General features: G+C 46.5%; 1 long non-coding RNA gene across 1 annotated transcript in view; it reads left to right on the top strand.

Moving 5' to 3' along the window:
* Positions 1–1,059: 1,059 nt before the first annotated feature.
* The window catches only part of LOC135206053 (uncharacterized), a 77,929-nt gene continuing 61,530 nt past the window's right edge, over positions 1,060–17,458 (top strand). Inside the window, exon 1 of the long non-coding RNA XR_010312665.1 lies at positions 1,060–1,152. This is a non-coding gene — a long non-coding RNA (uncharacterized LOC135206053). The remainder of the gene's footprint in view (positions 1,153–17,458) is intronic.

The following is a 17,458-nucleotide window of genomic DNA, read 5'->3' as shown; positions in this document are numbered from 1 at the left end:
CGTAGATTTTCCACGTTGCCTTCTACGTAGGTTAGGTTAGGCTCCTATTCTTGGGTTCATCAATCATCCGAATTGTGTTATCTTGTCCTTGTTGTGGACAGTACGTGGCTCTGTAGTTATATATGTTGATTTTAGTCCCGTTCGGTGTTGATTCTCAAATTGGGTATCAATAACATTCCATGGTCCTTTTGTAGGTACTTTATTATATAAACCATGAGACGTTAATTGAGTATAACCACAATTTGGGGACTTAATCCATTAAACATACAACAATAAAGAAATCCATGACAAGCAAGTCACGTTTCACGTGCTTGAATCTGAAGCAGCAGTTGTTGTGATTGTTTACTTCTACCCAGTAGAACGGGAAGTAACTTGTCTACCTTGGTAGAATGTATTTTAGTATTGTTTCAAAACTCAGATATAATGGATATGCTAATGACAGTAACAAAGCATCCTATCGTCCCAAATAATAATAATAATAACATTGGATTCAGTCGTTGCTGAAAATGTTAGGAACTGCATTATGGAGGAGTAGTGATAGTTTATATTTGACACATCTCCAAAGGTTTGTGTGAGAGAGAGAGAGAGAGAGAGGAGAGAGAGAGAGAGAGAGAGATTGGTGGAAGAATGAATGGGAGTGGTTAAATGGCGGTCGGAAGTATGTCTGTTGTGGCGCTCATGTAGGAAGTCAATGGAAGTCTGTACGGTAACGAGGATACGACGAGAGGTGAGACGTCTGGTGAGTCGGGTTGGGACTCTAGTCAGTGACTCAGTGTCGGGTTTTGGCAGCAGTTGTCCTTTGGTGTTTCGTTGTTTGGTTGGTAATTGATAGATTTTGGGGTTGTGAAGTTGTTGTGCGTGTGTCTGTCTGGTTGTGGTGAGGTTAAGAAGGTTGGTGGTGCATTTTCGGTGTCTGTTAGTGGTGGTTGGTTTTGGCTTGTTTGTGCTTCTGTGAGTTGTGTGTTCTTTCAGGCGGTTGGTGTTCGTTTGCAGTGATTTGTTGGGTTATTGAGTTTTTTTGTGGGTCTCGGGGGGGGGGGGGGTGGGGGGGGGTTGTGCTTTGTTGTCGGCGGTGGTTGTGTCGGCTAGCCTATAGCCTACTAGTATATCCAGTGGACAGCACAGCCTAGCCCTGAGTAGCAGAAGCTAGAGGTGAGTACCTGTTTGTGGTTTTTTGTTCTGTATGTAGGTATGGGTTAATTGTCCTGCTGTATTTTGTAGTGTTAAGTGGAAAGTGTGATTGAGGGTGGGTTTGGTAGCCAGACAGGTTAAGTTTATGTGGGGAGGTTACTTGTTTTTTGTGATCCCGCCACAGCATGAATACTCCGGACCTTAATGCTAAAGAAAATGGTCATAGAAAACGCCAGCGCTTTGAACTTTTGAAGGGGAACTAAATAATTGGAACTAATGGCGACAGGCTGTCTGCTCCACTGACAGCCAGTAGTGAATAATCAACTCTGTAATTTATGCTGGAGCAGCTGATGCGTGTGGTCTTTTTATCGTCAGGGGAACGTAGCGTTGCTTACTGTTGCTGTTGTGTTACAGAACTCATTGCAAGGGCCGAGTAAAATTCCAAGCCGAATTTCGGTATAGGCCTAGAGGAACATAGTAGTTGATCATTCTTTTTTGCGTCGTAATGTAATAATGGAAACCATTCATTAAGCATTTATGACAGTACTCATGGAAATTGGTGGACTGGAAAACCGAATTGGTTTTCATCTTATCAAGATGTTAAGTTAGCCACTCGAAGTTGAGAATTAGGGTTGCCACCCGTTCTGTAAAATACAGATTCGTTCTGTATTAAGAGTGAGATGCTGCGTTTCTGTATTGAACCAATACAGAACGCCATTTGTTCTGTATTTGGCTTGTCAGAACATTATTATTTTAAAAAAAAAAAAAAAATTACATTGGCGTATTTTTCAATCAATCTTGCCAGACTGCAAAATTGCCAGCTTCAACGGGTTATGTTGAAAGAAAGGATATTCTCAATTGATGCAAAACAAGTGGACTGACACCAGGAATAGGTGCTCCATTGAGCTCATTAAATCCGAACTCCTTGTAACCCTTAATTTAGAACAGAGTTGTGTTGACTTTCTCACAACCATTGAGCAGGATAAAAGGCTTCTTGGGTGCAGGAAGGAGAAACGCAAAATATTCATGGAAAAAGTAGGAATCCTGGGAGGGAATGACCAACATGCTTGGTGTATTTCCTTGATTCACTGAAAATTTGTATCATGTTACTTTTAAATGGCTATTTGTATTATAGTTCAGCATTGGGGAATGAATCCTGTCTGTTGTAATATTACTGAAAGAATAAAAATAAACTTGAAGGTATATAGTATAATATAATATTTTTTCATTGTGTCACAGAATGTCATTTTGTTATGAATTTCTATAGACTTGTCAGTTGTCACTTCAGTGATAATTGACAACCTCAGAAGCAAGTTCTCAGTCCTCATCAAATATGAAACATGTCTCTCACCCTCATGTTAGCTGCACAAAGGCTTAGAATGGTCCAGAAATAGGACACATTTCAAAAATTTTCTTGGGAGCTACAGCACGACCCGAAACCCAGCTAAAAACGACTGCTCCATCGCCATAACTTTCCTCCTTATACCACTCCCGGTATATATATGTTCTGTATTTTTCTGAGCTCAAGGTGGCAACCCTATTTGAGATTGTCTATGATTGAGTGTATGTACGTAAGTACGTAGCTGCAACCAAGTGCGCAGTTGCGTAAGCTGTTCGAGACGAGTACGGCAACGTTGAGGGGAAAACGAAGTGTTCTCCCCTTATATTCATTTGAAATGACGTATTTCTCCCTTGTAAAAGGTATGCACTTGTCGTAGTTTATAATGTATATGTGGCCATAACATTTGGTAGTGTTTCTTTATACTTTTACTTTGATATAACTGCCAATTGCCAAAGAATTGTAATAGTACTGTTACATAAGTTGCACCATGTTGATCTTGCAGGTTGTTGCAATTGTACCATCAATTAAATGTAGGCTAAGATGTGAATTAGTCTTCCATATGTTTATAAAAATGTCAGTTCTAGAGTACATTCCACCCATTTATGCATATAAAGTCAGGTTAAGTGCGATGTGTAACAGTAAAGTTAGGCATGAGTAGCTTAGCCTAAAGGCCTAACGACTGCATGCTCTTTGGCACGAGATTGCCATCCTAAATGGACTGTTTGTATTACAGGGAACCAGTATAGGGGCCAGTGCAAAAACAGGGTAATTCTAAAAGCCACATTCCGCGGTACAGTAGACTATGGCATTTAATGTATGACACTACCTGGCAGGTATATATAGCTATATTCTCTGTTCCACTGGCAGAAATTTTCAAAACTCGCGGCAATCGCTAGTAACCTATTAGTAGTTCAGGCAACCACCACCCCGTTTACCCGCCGTGGCGCTAGCGCTAGGAAACCGTTCCAATTAGGGCCAGATTTTCTCTGCCAGCCGAACCGGCAACATTGTTGGTGGTTCCCTGCTAGAATTTTCATTCTCGTTGCTGACTGATCTTGGATTTTGGTATTGTACTCGGAAACGTTAGCTTGGCATTCGCTTTGGATTGTTCTTTAAGATGTCTGACTCTGGAAGTATGTTTAGAGTGTGTGTAAAAGAGGGGTGTAAGGTAAGACTGCCGAAAGCTTCGGTCGACCCTCATACCGTTTGTAAGAAATGTAGGGAGAATGTGTGTACTTGGGAGAATGTGTGTACTTGGGAGAATAGATGCATTGAATGTGAGAATTTATCAGAGAAGGAATGGAAGGTCTTTATGAAATACGTTGAGAGACTGGAGAAAGATCGTGTAAGGAGATCTGTTTCTCGTAGTGAGAAGTCAAATTCTTCGAGTAAAAAGGAGTGATTGTATTTCCTCTCCAGCTCCTTCTAATGTAGAATTGGTAGTTCCTTCTCCCCAGGTATCTCCTGCGCCCGCTGCTGTATCGGAGGAGACGACGATACAAATATGTGAAGTGTTCGCTGCCCTTGCGTCCATGGGCGACCAGATACAGCGACTTACAGACAAAGTTAGTGCTTTCGATGTCAGTGAAAGTGTAGTGGAGGGGGCGTCTGATCGTCTCTCTCGTGCTCCTAGACCTAGACCTCTGTCAAGCTCCCAGACCCGGCAGGGAGAAGGCATGTCGACAGTCGAAGGGAGGCGAGAGAGGTTTTGACACGGTCAGGCGTCCCTTCGAACAGTCCTGTTGCAAGTTCCCAGGCTGTTGCAGTTCGCCGCAGAAAAGGCGTAACTGGGAAGTGTGCGTCCTCGGAAGGTTCGACTTGCCGAGACGAGAACGTCGGTATGCAGTGGTGTCGCGCCCACTCAAGAGGACGTTCAGGACATCAACTGCTCTCGAGAGAGCGGTGCAAGATAGTGAGGCTTGGAGTAGTCCTGAGGTGTTGTCATCCTCGGAAGACGGGGGAGCAGTACCGATCAAGAGGAAAAGGATCTTTCGTACTAGAGAGGACGCAAATCGCACTGGCGATATACGTCCGTCTCGGCATTGGTATTGCCTTGGGAGAATCGCCTCCATCTTCTTATGGATCCTCCCCTCGTATTTCTCCGTCGGGTAGAGTACAAGATCGCTCTCCTTTAGGTCGCAGTCCAGCTCGTAATCCTCATCCTTCGTCGTCTACCATTCAGGAGGATGGTAACGAAGCATTTCTTACGGGAAATGCAGTCCAAGTTGGCAGTGTTGGTGAAGTCTTGGGATTCTCCTGAACAAGCATCTTCGAGGCGTAAGGACGATTTCCTTCCCATTAAGTCTTCGAAAGGGAAGACAAGGACGCGTTCGCGAGGACGCAGGGCGCACTGGCGCTAGGAGGAAAATAGTGTCGGAAGAAGCAGACGCAAACGTCAGGACGCGGGACCAATGGTGGACGCAGGACGCAGGCGGCAGGAAGCAGGCGTGTCTACGATGGACGCAGGGACGCAGGCGGCAGGACATCGAGAGGCGGCAGGACCGCAGACGCATCGGTGGCGCAGGACGCAGGCGACAAGACATCGAGAAGCGGCAGGACGCCGATGCTTCGCTAGCCGCAGGACGCAGGCGGCAGGACGCTAGTCCGTCAACGAAGCGTCAATACGACGACGACTTGCAAGATATTTTCTTCAGCAAAGAAGAGTTGGAAGTAATTGAGAAAAGAATACAGAACCTTCTTCAGATTATAAAGGTTCTGACTTCACGTCTTATTGCTGTTTTGAGGGGAATTTAAACCGACAGCTCCGTTATCCCCCTTATCACAGTTTTCCAAGACTAGGACTCCAAAGAAGTCCTCCTTCCTGAAAATGACGATGTCAATTTCGGCAAAGAAGGCCCTTCAACGGGTGAATGACTGGATGAAGGACAAGAAAGAAGCGGGGAAATACTCTTTTGTTTTCCTCCAGCTTAAAGTTAGCTTCTAAATCAGGAGTATGGTTACGCTACTGGAGAAAGTCTAGGCCTGGGAGTACCTGCCTCCTCCCATGGGGGACTTCTCCAGTATAGTGGACAGCCCACGCAGACAGGCGTTACAGCTCGGCCAAGGTCTGGTTGGACGTCCTCGGAATTTGACCTCTATTTAAAGGGATTTTTAGGACTTTCGAAGTCTTTAATTTCTTGGATTGGTCTTTGGGAGCGCTAGCGAATTCCATAGGAGAAGAGGATTCGCAGGACTTAGAAACAGCTAAGAGCATTATGTCCTGCATGGATAAGGCTCTTAGAGACGGAACGAATGAGCTGGCTTCGTTATTCACAGCAGGAGTGCTTAAGAAGAGATCGCTCTTGTGTTCGTTCGCCTCAAAGGAGTTTCTAACTCTCAGAAATCGGAGTTACTGTTCTCTCCCCTTTCAAAACAGCTGTTCCCTCCAGAGGTGATTAGGGATATAGCTCTATTCCCTTTCGCAGAAAGCCCACTCAAGATCTTCTTTCTTCTTCGGTTAAGAAGTTCTTACCAACCAAGTTTGGTGAAGAAGACGCAAAGGAGACTAGACGTCGCACAGCCCTTTCGAGAAGAACATTCGCCTCGACCCGCCTTTAGGGGTAAGAGAGTACCAGCGAAAAGAGGAGCAAGAACCCCTCTAAAGAATGAGAACTCGGTCCTCCAGACGACAGTGGGAGCCAGACTTCAAGGTTTTTGGGAAGTCTGGCAACAAATGAAGGCAGATCCCTGGGCTGTCAACGTAGCTCGGGAAGGATACAAGATTCCTTTCGTGAAAAGACCCCCTCTCGCAAACATCTCGAGAGCCCTCGTGGGCAATTACAACGATTTAGAGAAGAAAGCGGCTCTGTGGGAGCAAGTAGCTTTCCATGCTAGAAAGGAGCAATAGAACCTGTTCTGGATCACGAATCTCCGGGATTTTACAACCGTCTGTTCCTGGTTGCAAAGTCCTCGGGAGGTTGGAGGCCAGTGCTGGACGTAAGTCAACTGAATCTTTCGTAGAAAAGACAAGTTCACTATGGAGACGAAAATAACGATTCCGTACTGGCAGCGGTACGTCCAGGGGACTGGATGGCGACTCTGGACTTACAAGACCGCAATACTTTCATATTCCGATTCATCCAGGAAGCAGGAAGTATCTAAGGTTTGTGATTCAGGACAGGGTCTTTCAGTTCAAGGGCCCTATGCTTCGGCCTTGCACAGCCCCTCAAGTATTCACGAGGATGATGTCCAATGTGGCGAGATGGCTACTTTAAGAGGGATCAAAGTGTCTTTGTATCTGGACGACTGGTTGATAAGATCCCAGTCGAGAATTCAATGTCGGGAGGACGTAATAAGTCAAACATTGGACTTAGCAAAAGACCTAGGTCTGGTAGTGAATATGGGAAAGTCCCATTTCCAGCCCCACAAAAAACAGATAGTTTATTTGGGGATTCAGATATCGGCAGTGACTTTTCGGGCTTTCCGTCCCCACGAAAGGCAAGCCCAATGCAGTCAGAAGGTGCAGGATTTTCTAAAGAAAGACCGATGCTCTGCAAGAGAGTGGATGAGTCTACTGGGCGCACACTCTTCACTAGAGAGGTTCATTTCTTTAGAAGACTGACACATGAGACCTCTTCAGTTTTTCCTGAAGGATTCATGGCCAAGAAAATCGCAACCGGATTCCTTCCAGTTTCTAATTCCGACCGAAGTCAAGGAGGAATTAAAGTGGTGGCTAACTCCAGGCAGGTTGAGCAAGAGGGATGTCGCTTCAGCAGAAGAACCCAGACTCGTCTGTTTTCCGACGCGTCGGACGCGGGTTGGGGAGCGACATTAGGCCCTCAAGAGGTGTCGGGACTTTGGAACAAGGACGAAACAAAGTGGCACATAAACAGGAAGGAACTGTTGGCAATTTTCTTGGCTTTGAAGCACTCAGAGAGTTGATTCGAAACAAGACAGTGCAGGTCAACTCGGACAACACCACAGCTCTGGATATATTCGGAAGCAAGGGGGAACTCATTCTTTTCCCTTACAATCTGGCAAAAGAAATTCTGCTTTGGGAGCAGAAAGGAGGAAAAGGTCGTGATACTCACCAGGTTTATACAAGGAGAGAAGAACGTGGGTGCGGACCTGTTGAGCAGGAGAGAGCAACTTCTCTCGACGGAGTGGACGTTGCACATGGAGGTTTGCCAGAGCCTGTGGAAGTTGTGGGGCCGTCCGGTAGTGGATCTGTTTTGCGACAGCCAGAACAAAGAGATTACCAACATATTGCTCTCCGATTCCAGACCAGGAAGCAGTGGCGGTAGATGCATTCCTGATGGATTGGTCAAACTTAGATCTGTACGCTTTCCTCCGTTCAAGGTGCTGGGGAAAGTGATGAAGAAGTTCAGGGGAGCAAAGGAACGAGGATGACCTTAATAGCACCGTTTTGGCCGGCCCAAAGTTGGTTCCACAGAGGTACTGGAATGGACGGTAGATACGCCAAGGTACGCTTCCTCTAAGAGTAGATTTTTACTCAAACAACCCCACTTCGACAGGTTTCACAAGAAATACCCTCGCTCTGGGTCTGACTGCGTTCAGACTATCGAACGTCTGGTCAGAGCGAGGGGATATTCTAGAGAGGTGGCCAGTGCAGTGGTAGAGCCAGAAGAACCTCCACAATCACGGTGTATCAGTCGAAGTGGGACAATTCCGGAAGTGGTGTAAAAACAGGAAAAGTGTCTTCATCCAGTTACCTCTGTGACCCAAATCGCAGATTTCCTTCTTACTTGAGGAAGGATTTACACTTGTCAGTTTCGACAATTAAAGGTTATAAGAGTATGCTAACCTCAGTGTTTAGACAGGGATCTAGACATCTCGAATAACTAGATCTGAGAGATCTGATTAGGTCGTTGGGACGAAGAAAGAAAAACAATCAGAAGGCAGGCACCTGCGTGGAACCTGGATGTGGTCTTGAAGTATTAACTTCTAGCAAATTCGAACCGTTAGAGGAATCCTCTGAGAGATCTTGCTAAGAAGACTATCTTTTTAGTAGCATTAGCAACTGCTAAAAGAGTTAGTTGAGCTTCAGGCCATATCGAAGAAGGTGGGATGGAGACACGGCAATGCAGTGTGTTCATTCCAAGAAGGGTTTCTTGGCCAAGAATGAGGATCCAGCTAATCCTTGGCCAAGATCCTTTGAAGTTTTGGGTCTAGCTGAATTGGTCGGTAACGAGCAAGAAAGAGTTCTCTGCCCCAGTGAGAGCGTTGAGATGTTATATAGAAAGAACAAGAGTTATCAGAGGGAGGTCTGATGCTCGTGGTGGTGTTCAGTTAAAGACCCCACTAGACCCATGACGAAGAACGCTCTAGCCTTCTTCATGAGAGAGATAATTAAAGAGGCTCATATGTTGTGTGAAGAGCAGAGCTTTGGTATTTTAAAAGTGAAGGCTCATGAAGTCAGGGCAGTGGCAACTTCATTAGCGTTTAAAAAGAATTTAGCCCTCAAGGAAATTATTGAATCAACATATTGGAGAACTAATTCAATATTTGCGTCTATTATCTTAGGGACGTTCAGACAACCTTCGATAATGTCAGACGCTAGGTCATACGTGTCCTCGGGTACAGTATTGGGCAAAGGAGTTACTACCCCATAACCTTCTTGTAAGCTAGTTGTTTTTATTAGGTGATGGTGTTTGTGTTTTTTGGTCGTCTGAGAAAAGGGTGCGGTACTTTTCTCAGTCGTGTTAGATTATCTGGTGATGGTGTGTGTGTAGTTCAGGTAAATGATCTGTTACTAGCTTGAATGCCGTGGCATAAGAGGGCTGTAAGGATCTGTCAACACATTGGTCACGTCCAGTTGTCAGTTCCAGTCTTAGCTTCTTCAACATACAGGACACTTCCTTGTTGAGAGCTACTAAGGTTTAAGCAGGCTTAGAGGCAGGACCTATGAAGTCAGCTACCTTAGCAGGTAAGGAACCTGGAGTTTTAATAATATTTTAATAATATTTTTTATACTCTAAGAATGTTGCTGTCCTTGACCCACCTCCAAATGTGTCAATCAGCTATATATATACCTGCCAGGTAAGTTGTCATACATTAAAATGAAGTTTTTATGATAAAACAAAGTTTAATATACTTACCTGGCAGGTATATAAATAATTAATTCCCACCCGCCTCCCCTCAGGGGACAGGGTTCAGAGAAAATCTGGCCCAATTGGGAACGGTTCCTAGCGCTAGCGCCACGGAGGTAACGGGGGTGGTGGTTTGCCTGAACTACTAATAGGTTACTAGCGATTGCCGCGAGTTTGAAAATTTCTGCCAGGTGGAACAGAGAATATAGCTATAATATACCTTGCCAGGTAAGTATACATTAAACTTTGTTTGTTTTATCATAAAAACTTCATATTAACGTTTTCCTATGTTATTTTACCTGCTGAACAAGAATTTAAAGTAATATTTATTCTGGTCGACTGTAATTAAACCGTAATTTACCTATGAAGATGGTAAATTTAAAGGAGAGCTCCGTCTTGTTTGCAGAAGAATATATATTTTTCCGATGTATTTTTTATTGATTATGCTTAAACTGATCATTAATATTGGTGGCATCAAGCAATTACACCCTTGTTCCCATCTAACAATCTTGGGGGACCAGTGGGAACCGGGGTTTTTAGGTGTGGGGGGGAGCTGGAGAAAAGTGATTTCCAGGGCACTACTGGTATTGTAAGCCTCATTCCGCGGTAAGGTAGAATATGGCAGTTGACGTTTTCTTACGTTATTTTACTTATGAACCTTCTTCAGAGGTAAATTACGGTTTAATTACAGTCGACCGAATAAATATTATTTTAAATTCTTGTTCAGCAGGTAAAATAACATAGGAAAATGTTAATTGCCATAGTCTTCTGTACCGCGGAATGCGGGCTTAGAATCACCCTGTATATATCCGCATCAGAGCCTTTTATTTTCTCCTTTGTTTTATAATCATGCATTTGCAAAGTATAGTTAATGTAGCTTATGTAATAGCCTATTTGGACATCGTTAGCCTATACCTAGCTAGTAGCTAGTGAAAAGCCTACATACCTAGGCCTAGGGTACAATACAATTCTTGGCAGATAGTGAATCGACCTAAATTAGTTTCTGGTTGCCTACTCTGCTCGTGTTTTGCTCCTGATTGCTTATTCTACAGGTATTTTTGCCATTTTTCTGTGGGAAACCTTTATTTGGTCCAACCGCTCCCCCCCCCCCCCCCCTCCCTCATGGGAACTCGAGGCTAGGTTGCATAGGATATAGGCCTAGTGGGGAACTTGAAATTTTGGCGATGGGAAACCCCAAAGGGCAACCCTTTAAAAAAACAGATGGAGGTTAGTAGATTTAATAAATAGGGTAGAATACTGAATGGCCACCTGGTGGCCGCCACTACCATAGCTTGACCACCTTTCCCGAAAATCAGAAGTGATGGCCTTAATAGTTATTGACTAATGTCTATCCCGGGTTACAGGAGTGTCAAAGTACTTTTCCGGGAAGGTGGTCATGCTACTATAGAGGCTGGCCATTCGGTATTTTACCCTATCCATATATTTGTGAATGGTGTTTATAGTACCATAGAATGTTGAACAATACATTTGAGACCTAATAATTATCTCATAGGTACTATACTTTCATGCCATTGTGTGTTGTGCAAAGGTAACACTATCTATTGATCCTAAATTATATGACAACGTTGACGGTTTACATAATACTCAACGCTTTCCATATTTTGTTCCTGAAAATCATATTGATAGTTGCTAAAAATGTAGTTACGGTTTGTAGGACATGCTGGCTCTATTATGTGATGGTAAAAGTTGTAATGGGGTGGGTAAAAAACCAGCATGGTACAGGGGTGACCATGTACGATCAATGTGTACACCCCCAAGAAAAGTACATTATAACGCGTCCTGACACCGGAGTAGAGGTCTTTAGCTCCTCTTCTTACCACAAGAAGTCGGGTCTGATGCCCATCTCCGATGTCAGGATGCGTTATAATGTCTTTTTTTTGGGGTTGTACACATTGATCGTACATGGTCCACTCCTGTACCATGCGGTTTTTTTACCTATGTTTCAGGCGATTTAGTCTACCATTCTGATTGTTGGCAGGCAGCTCCAAGTATCTTTTTTTTCTAGATACGTTAAACAGTGTAGTATTCAATTTTCATAGCATTGGTAACTATTATTTAGGATGTTATCAGAATATATCTTGATTTACTATTTCTGGCACAAAGACAAAAGGAGGGAGCCTGCTGAAGTTTTCCTTCTTTCTAAGGTAAAATGGATGTTGATACTTGACTTTGCAATTACGTATAAAAATGTAGTTTGTTCATGAAACTTACCTGACAGATATATATATAGCTGTATTCTCCGAAGTCCGACAGAACTTTTCAAAACGCGGCGGACACGCAGTGGGCGGCCAGGTGGTAGTACCCATTCCCGCCGCTGGGAGGCGGATATCAGGAACCATTCCCATTTTCTATTCATATTTTTTCTGTCGCCGGTCGGTAAACACCTGTTTACAGACCTCCGCCCAGGATTTTGGATTTGACCTCGTTCTAAGTATCTGGATTGACCCCTGACCTTTTGGTTTTATTGACCCTCTGGATTGTTGGATTGGCATACGCGATAGTGAACTGTTTTGTTTTTTTATTTTGGATTGGCTTTTCTGGTGAACGTGATGTCGGGATCAAGTTCAGTGAGCTTCAGAGTGTTGTGTGAGGAGTGATTGCAAGGTGAGGCTACCGAAATCATCGGTAGACCCCCACACAGTATGTATGGGTGTAGGGGGCATGTTTGTTTGTTGGATGATCGATGCATTGAATGCAAAAAGTTTGACTGAGGATGGATGGAAGGTGTATGAGTCCTATCGGTGTAAGTTGGAGCGCGATAGGATCAGGAGGTCTTCCTCCAAGAGCGGTTCTACGAAAGGTAAGGGAAGTGGAACATTTCTTCTATTTTAACACCAGTAGAATTTGACTTCACCTAATCCTGTGTTGTTGCCTGAGGGCCCTGGTTCTGGTGTCTGGAGAAGGAATATTCCCTTCTGATTCTAGAGTCGTTACGCACTCTAGAGTCAAAGTTGTTGGCCCTAGAAAACGGCTCAAGTAAAGTGTGTGATCGCCCCTAGTGTTGTGGAGGGGGCGTCAGATCGCCCCATAATGCCTCTAGGCCTAGACCTCTATCGGACTCCAGGAACTCAGGGAGTGGGTATGTCGAAAGCCGCAAGAGGGTTACGGGGGCTCCCCACCGATCTGGCGTCCCTTCGGCAGGGACCTGTTGTTAGTTCCCAGGCTGCCAAGGAGCGTGCTCAGGCTCGCATCTTAAGGACTGTTTTTCGTCCTCCGAGGCGCCCTCCCCGCACAAGGGGTGGAGTGCTCGGAGAGACTCGCGTCCGTTGAAAAGGACTTTCCGAGGGAGGACGCTTTACGTCCCTCTCTCCGTTATCGTTGCGGTCTTCGCCTGCGTCGTATGACGCGTTTCCTCCACAGAAGAGAGGTAGGACGTCGTCCGAGGATGACGCTGAGAAGCGCTTCTCTCGCGCCTCGGAGAGGCAGGTTGCTGTACCTGTGAGAAGGAAGGAGGCGTCCCCTGCTCGCCCCTCTTCTCGCAGGCGCGCCCTTCACCTCCTCTTGTTTCTTCGCCAACGAAGAATATTCTTGTGTCTCTTCAAGACCAATTGTCGGCTTTAATGGCTCAGAAGACTCGCCCAGCAGCAGTTGAGCCTAACGTAGGAAGGACGCTAGACTGCCTGTCAAGAGGACGAGGCAGTCCCCCTTCTCCGTCTCCTAGTCGTCTCTGTCTCCACTTGCTTCTCCTTCGGAGCTTCCTCGTTCTCGTTATACGGGTAGGAAGTCTCGTGGACAGGACGCTTTTCTTCCCTCTCGACGTCCTGATCAGCCCGCGCGTCAGGACGCCTTTGAGGACGCTCGGCAGGACGCCTTGGAGGACGCTTTTGAGGATGCTCGGCAGTACGCTTTTGAAGACGCTCGTCGGGATGTTTTGCTTGACGCTTTGGCCTGTTGAGAAGGCTTTCGAGAGCGCCCAGAAGGACGTTTTGAAAGCGGAAAGCTGGACGCTTGAGCGGAAAGCGTAAGGACGCTCTCTAGAGCGAGTAAGAGTAGCCTCTCTTGACGCTCAGCGCGGTCAAGACGCTCTTCGTTCTTCGAGCTCTAAGGATCGACAGAAGGTCGGTCGCTTTGAAGAGGCTGATTTCAGTCATCCTCGAAGCCTTTGTTGAAGGCTAGACCCGTTGGGTGCACGCCCTCTCCAGAGGTGCAATCTCCTTTGCCTCTTAGGGAGGAAGGAGGAGCTTAGTAGTCCGGCGGACTCAGTTGAGGAGGAACAGCCTTCAGTTTCGTCTGTGTCCGATACAAGGTGATGGTTCGACTGTTACGCTCTTCTTTGGTGAGAAGTTCCAGCCTGCAGCTCCCAAGTCTCCACCCTCTCAGTTTCGTCATCTAAGTCGTGCAAGGTTCCGGAGAGTTTGTGGAAATGAAAACTTCTTTGTCCACTAAGAGAGCGTTCAAGAAGTTGCAGGATTGATGGAACGTCGGAAGGATCAGGGCAAGTCGACTTTCGCCCTTCCTCCTTCAAGACTCAGTGGGAAAGGCGGCATCTGGTTATGAGACAATGGAGAAGTAGGAGTTAAGATCCCGTCGTCTTCCCAAGGGGACTTTGCTAGTCTGGTCGATGCACAGAGAGGTCTCTTTTTGATCGACCGCTAAGATTTCGTGGACGCCAATGGAGATTGACCATCACATGAAAGGTCTGTTTAAGGACTCTGGAAGTCTTTAACTTTCTAGACTGTGCTTGGGCAGTCCTGGATCTTCAATCTAGGAGTCCTGACTCGAGTCTGGGGGAGCTGTCCAATGTGTTATCCTGCATGGACAAGGCCGTCAGGGATGGTTCGGAAGAGTTAGTGTCTCATTTTGGCACTGCTTTTCTCAAGAAGAGAGCGCTTTTCTGCAACTTTACAGCTAGGTCTGTTTTCTACATCGCAGAAAGCGGAGCTCTCTTTGCGCCTCTTTCGAGCCATCTCTTCCCCCAGGCTATGGTAAAGGACCTGGCAGTGAGCCTACAGGAAGGAAGGCTACCCAGGACCTCTGGCCCAGCCCCTCTTCAAGACGTCCCGCAGTCCCTACCACGTCGTCTTTTGGACGACCACCTAGGAAGGTTAAACCCTTTCGTGGCGCTCCTCCTTGAGAGCTGCTCCTCGAGGGAGAGGGCTTGCAAGAGGAAGAGGTTCCTTCAAACCTAAATCCTCTAAGTGAGAAGATGTCCTTCAGATGCCGGTCGGAGCCAGGCTAAAGTTCTTTGGGGGGCGTGGAGAGAGAGAGATACAGATGCGTGGTCCCTCAAGATAGTGGAACAGGGGTACAAGATCCCCTTTTTTTGGACCCTCCTCCTCTATCCACAACTCCCAGAGATCTTTCCCTGTCATACCAAGGGGAGAAACGTCAGTCTTTTAGATCTTTTAGATCAAATGATCAAGAAAAAGAGCGGTGGAACAGGTCTTAGACCTGGGGTCACCAGGATATTACAACAGACTTTTCCTGGTACCAAAGCAGTAGTCGTCGGGGTGGCGTCCAGTCTTGGACGTAAGCAGCCTGAATCTTTTCATAGAAAATAGAAAAAATTCAAGATGGAAACGCCTCAGTCGGTTCTAGGAGCCTAAGACCGGGCGACTGGATGGTGTCCTTGGACCTACAGGGACGCATACTTTAACACGTGCCTATCCACCCTCTTTCAAGAAAGTTTCTGAGGTTTATGTTAAGGGACAAAGTTTGGCAATTCCAAGCCCTTTGTTTCGGTTTAAGCACGGCTCCGATGGTATTTACCATGCTCATGAAGAACGTAGCGAGATGGTTACATTCTGCATGAATAAGAGTGTCCCTGTATCTCGACGATTGGCTTATCAGAGCATCGTCAGAAGAGAGGGTGTCTGAAGGACCTTCACTTCACGTTAGCCTTGGCAAGGTCCCTGGGACTTTCTGGTCAACCTCGAAAAGTCGCATCTGACCCCAACACAGTCCATCGTGTATCTGGGGATTCAGATGGATTCAGTGGCTTTCGAGCGTTTCCGTCCCAGGAACGACAGCTGCAAGGCTTAGAGAGAGTTTCGGCCTTCCTGGGGAAGGAAGCTTGCTCGGCGAGGGAGTGGATGAGTGCTGGGGACCATTTCCTCGCTGGAAAAGTTTGTTTCCCTGGGAAGACTACACCTCAGGCCTCTCCAGTTTTTCTTAGCGAAGAATGGAGAGTCAAAGAGGATCTGGATGCGACCTTTTTGATCACCAAATCGGTGAAGAACCATCTAAGATGGTGGTTAGATCCTCGGAAGTTTCGAGAGGGGTTGTCCCTAAAGCTTCTGAGCCCCGACCTAGTGTTGTTTTCCGACGCCTCGGTGTCGGGATGGGGAGCAACACTAGGAGGGGAGGAAGTGTCAGGCACCTGGAGGGGGGAACAGGTGTCCTGGCACATCAATGTGAAGGAACTAGCGGCGGTTTTCCTGGCGCTACAGTTCTTCCAGCAAAAGGTTGCAGAGAAAGTTGTCCAAGTCAACTCGGACAACACCACGGCCCTTGCGTACCTAAAGAATCAGGGAGGTACACACTCCCGTCCTCTATTTTACTTAGCGAGGGAGATTCTGCTGTGGGCAGATGCGAGGCGAATCAGGATCTGACGAGATTTATCGCAGGAGTCCAGAACGTCAGAGCAGACCATTCTCAGCCCGACAGGATCAGATCCTGCCGACGGAATGGACGTTGCACCAGGACGTCTGTCGAGAGCTATGGAGACTGTGGGGACGTCCATTAGTCGACCTATTTGCGACGTCGAGGACGAAGAGGTTGCCTCTTTATTGCTCCCCTGTGTTGGATCCGGGAGCAGTCGCTATAGACGTTCTGCTCTGGGACTGGACGAACCTGGACTTGTATGCCTTCCCGCCATTCAAGATCATGGGGGAAGTAGTAAGGAAGTTCGCGGCATCGGAGGGGACGAGGTTGACCCTGATCGCCCCGATTGTGGGCCCGCGAAGGAATGGTTCACGGAGGTAATGTCCTTCATCATAGACTTTTCCGAGGACGTTGTCCTGGAGGAAAGATCTACTCAGACAGCCCCACTTCGCAAGATATCACCGAAACCTCTCCGCTCTGGTCTGACTGCGTTCAGACTATCGAAAAGTTTGGCCAGAGCGAGAGAGGTTTTTCTAAAGCAGCTGCGAAAGCGATCGCCAACGCAAGGAGGACTTCCTCGAGAGCTGTTTACCAGTCGAAGTGGGCTTCCTTCAGGGCATGGTGTAGAAAGGAGGGAATTTCCTCTTCCACTACCTCTGTGAGCCAGATAGCCGATTTCCTGCTATATTTTTAAGAAATGTGCAGAAGCTGGCAGCCCCGACCATCAAGGGATATAAGAGTATGCTGTCAGCAGTCTTCCGACACAGAGGCCTAGACCTTACTGACAACAGAGATCTTCACGATCTCCTGAGATCATTTGAGACTATCAAGATACCTCAGGCGAGGCCTCCTTCTTGGAACTTAGATTTAGTCCTTAGACTGTTGATGTCGAGTCCTTTCGAGCCTCTCCATGAAGCGTCTCTTAGGAACTTGACGAAGAAGGCTCTTTTCCTAACTGCTCTGGCGACGGCGAAGAGAGTTAGCGAAATTCAAGCCATTTGTAAGCGAGTGGGCTTCAAAGGTGACAATGCGGTCTGCTCTTTGAGTCCCACTTTCTTAGCAAAAAAATGAAAACCCGTCTAACCCTTGGCCAAGGAGCTTTGAAATTAAGGGTATGACAAGCCTTGTGGGCCAAGAACCTGAGAGAGCCCTGTGCCCTGTCAGGGCTCTAAAGTTTTATGTCCACAAGACAAAGGAGGTACGAGGTCCCTCGGATAATCTGTGGTGTTCGGTTAAACGGCCCGATATACCATTATCAAGAATGCTTTGGCGTTCTTTCTGAGGGACGTGATTAAAAGAGGCTCATTCGTCTTACCAGAAGAGCCGATTTGAGCCTCTTGCGAGTGAAAGCTCACGAGGTCAGAGCTGTCGC

Source organism: Macrobrachium nipponense, chromosome 29, assembly GCF_015104395.2.
Source record: "Macrobrachium nipponense isolate FS-2020 chromosome 29, ASM1510439v2, whole genome shotgun sequence".
Lineage (NCBI taxonomy): Eukaryota > Metazoa > Arthropoda > Malacostraca > Decapoda > Palaemonidae > Macrobrachium > Macrobrachium nipponense.
This window is presented reverse-complemented; position numbering and strand designations above follow the sequence as displayed.